Raw genomic sequence first — 3,573 nt, 5'->3', positions numbered from 1 at the left:
CACGATTTAAGGGGAGTTTTAAGGCTGAATGCTGTAATATTAAAATAAACTTTATTCCCTGTCTCCCCCCCTCCCAAAAGAATTTATAAAAGGAGAGGAGTTGATTTTGATGTTAAAATTTTATGCAGAATTACTTGGTGACAGAATTAACTGTCTTATTGAGGAATAGTTCTACATACAATGATTTTCTCTATTTTTCTCAAAGCCCTGGCCATGTTCCTGCTCCCTATTGAAAACAAATGGGAACAACTGCTGGGTGAACCCTAGGAAACACAGAAAACACCTCATGGCATACCGAGTCCTCCCACTGAAAGCGTTTATAGGAAATCAGCTCATTTTATGGATCTGAGTTTGTTAGAAGCCAAAGGGATCTAAATTGTGTGTGATCCTAAAAAAACTTACATTTTCCCCTCTTTTTTCATTTAAAAAAAAACAACTGTTCTTTTTACTTATGTGGTCCTATAATAAATAAAAATAAAATAATAAAGAAATATAGTCACCTAATCTAAAAACAGCTGATTATGTTCAGTGTCACAAATGAGTTTTCTCTATGAACCCTGTGTAAACAATAAATATTTAATATATTCATAAACATAAGAAAATCATTTAGGGGTAAAAACCGGCAAATTAGGGTTGCATCAGAGACCAGGTCTGCGGGTCAGTCTACAGGCCCAGTCATTCTGGTGCTATCGGTGCCAGGGGCTTGTACCATTCCTATGCTCGCTGGGAACCCAGCACGGTAGTCTCTGAAAACTGAATCCTTGTATGAAGCAGAACGAGGAAGGGGCCCAAGGGAAGGTGAAGAACAGTTCTGTTCCAAGGAGCATGCTGAAGATGATTCGGCCTCCTGTAGCTGGGTCTCTTGCTGGCAGACAGAACGAGTTGCCAAAAGGCTTGTCCAAAAGAAAGCTTTAGGATGACCAGCTAACATCTGAGACTTTGAGCTGTGGTCCAGAAGCTAATGAAAATAGATGCAGAAGCATCATTCAGGAAGCATTTGATCTTATGATTAAAGAAAACCCATCTTCTCAGTATTGGAGAGAAGTAGTAGAAAAACAGAGCAACGCTCTAGATGAAGCACTTAAAGAGAGGGGGAAACTTCATAAAGAAATTGAACAAAGGGGCAGTGGAATCACCTGTCTGAAAAGGGAGAATGAAGGCGTAGCAGAAGTATCAGAACACACAGTACAAGGCAGAGGTAATCCAGAGACGGAGGAATGAACCGTCAGCGGGATAACACTGAATTTGATTCCGCAGAGGAAACTGTTGAGTATTCTGAAGTGGAAGACTCAGAAACTGGGGCGTGTGCTGAAAAGACTATGTCTTCCTCCCCGGATGCCAAGCCACATGAGGTCCTAGGTACACTGCAACCATTGCCCTTCGGTCCAGCTCTTGGTAAATCAGCTACATGACGAAAGTGCTGGAATTGCGGCTAGAATCCTGGGGATGTTGCTATAATGCAGATAGCATGGACCTTTAATCTGCTTATGGAAATAGCATTTTTCATTTTCCCAGTGTCATGTGTGACATGTATATATTAAGTAAACTTCAATGTCCAGTTGAAAAATAGCAAATTATATATTTATTTTATAAACTACATATATGTATTTATGTATGTGTGTCTATAGGGTTGTGAACACATTTATATAACTGCTGAATTTTAAAATTAAATTTTCATAAGAAGACCCTGTATATATGAATTTATAAAATCACCTGCATTCAGCCTATAGTGCACAAATTCATGATACTTATAAAGTTGATAAATCGGGTTTGAGAATGAACACTCATGCTTGTAATCCCAGCACTCCAAGGTGAAAACACAATTCCCAAGAGCTTGAGGCCAGCTGCGATACTACCTCCCTGTGATATGTGTGGAGTGGCACATTGGTTAACAAAAAAGAAAAAATAATAACTGAACCTGAAAATAAAAATAATTGTTAGAAAAGGTATTGAAGATTAAGAATTTTGTCAAGTTTGTCACTGAAAGAAATATTTTACTTTGAATACTTTTGCATGCAAGCCACAGTACAAGCAGGTACAGATCTATAATTTGACCCTTCATAGTTGTGTGTGTGTGTGTGTGTGTATGTGTATGTGTTTGCACATGCAGGCTCATGTGAGCACATGTGTGTACTCCTGAAGAGCTTCCAATAAATATAATTAATCATAGAGAAAAAGAGAGTGTTTTGTTTTGGTGTAACTTTACTACACTTCTATTATTCCTACAAAGTAAAGAATGTAAAATAAAATATCACTACAGTGTACTCTTCAATAAGAGAGAAACTTAATCTTTTCTTTTTTTAAACCAAAGATCACATCTGGGTCCTTTCAAGGCCACTGCTCTGATTGTTATCCACAATTTCAAAGTTGCAGAGGAAACGACAAACGGCAGAGGCAAATTTAGCATCTCAGTAGTTGGAACCCAGTACTCGGTCATCAAAACAAAGTGAACTATACTGGAGGCCATACGTATGACCAACAAAATGCCGCCTTCTTGTGACCTTTGGAGTTGAACTGGGAATTATGCAGAGCATGTAAAAACGCATGATTTGTCCAGATAAAGTTTTCATCTGAATAATGAAAACTTCTCTCTGCCACCATCTAGGTCTTTTGAAGTATCTGAATCTCTAACTCATAGGCATGAAATCTCACTTCATAGATTCCTACAAAATGCAACACGGATCAGTACACACCTATGTAAAATACGTTAATTTCCTAAGTAATATACAAACATCCTACATTCAATGTACCCAGTTTCTTTTCTTACTCTAAGAGCTGCACTTTCATTTCTTCATGTGTTCAGGACTTGGCACAACACTGACAATCAGAAGGCTCATTGCATCATGTCTGTGGAATGATTCATTTAAATGAACAGGAAACAGTCTAACATTTTGCCTAACTAATACTTTTACTACAGTTCAAACAAAGGAAAGACCAACTCTAAACTTTGTAGAGGGAGCATAAATACTGAAAAAAGCTGGACAATTACACAGCAATTTATTAAATGGAAAATGGATGTTTATACCATAAGCAGTTACGATTCAACACTGAAGATGGGGCAGTCTAACACCCTTAATAATAACCCTGGATGATTCTGAGATGACTTTAGGAACATCATATTAACACAGAACAAAGTACTTACCAGGTGCATTCACTAGAATGAAATATTCTCAAAAGATTTTCATATTTCATGGTATATGTATGTATATATTTTTGTGTTTTGTGTGTGAATTTAATTATGCTAAAATGCTATATTTCTTTTTACAATTAAGAGAAAAATCCAGACATTTGAACAAAATATAAGACTTTTATTATCTAAGAATTTTAAAACCTAAACATTGAAAGATTTTATATTCATTTATTGGCTTGGAACATCAATCTATTGACAAAAAAATAGATATTGTAAATAGTAAGACTGAACTGCCTGTTATCAAAAATACACACGTGCACATACACACACACACACACACACACACACACACTCACACACACACACAACTACAAGAACATAGCATAGTTGGAAGATGGCTGGGTACTCAAGTTTCTGTTATACACATGTTATACACACACACA

At 36.8% G+C, this 3,573-nt stretch overlaps 1 pseudogene; it reads left to right on the top strand.

Annotated features, from left to right (window-relative positions):
* Positions 1–750: 750 nt before the first annotated feature.
* On the top strand, positions 751–1,468 carry Gmnn-ps1 (geminin, pseudogene 1; annotated as a pseudogene).
* Positions 1,469–3,573: the final 2,105 nt, after the last annotated feature.

The sequence above is a fragment of the Rattus norvegicus genome, chromosome 11 (assembly GCF_036323735.1).
Source record: "Rattus norvegicus strain BN/NHsdMcwi chromosome 11, GRCr8, whole genome shotgun sequence".
In the NCBI taxonomy this organism is placed as follows: domain Eukaryota; kingdom Metazoa; phylum Chordata; class Mammalia; order Rodentia; family Muridae; genus Rattus; species Rattus norvegicus.
The sequence above is the reverse complement of the archived record's forward strand: the minus strand, read 5'-3'. Positions and strand labels throughout refer to the sequence as shown.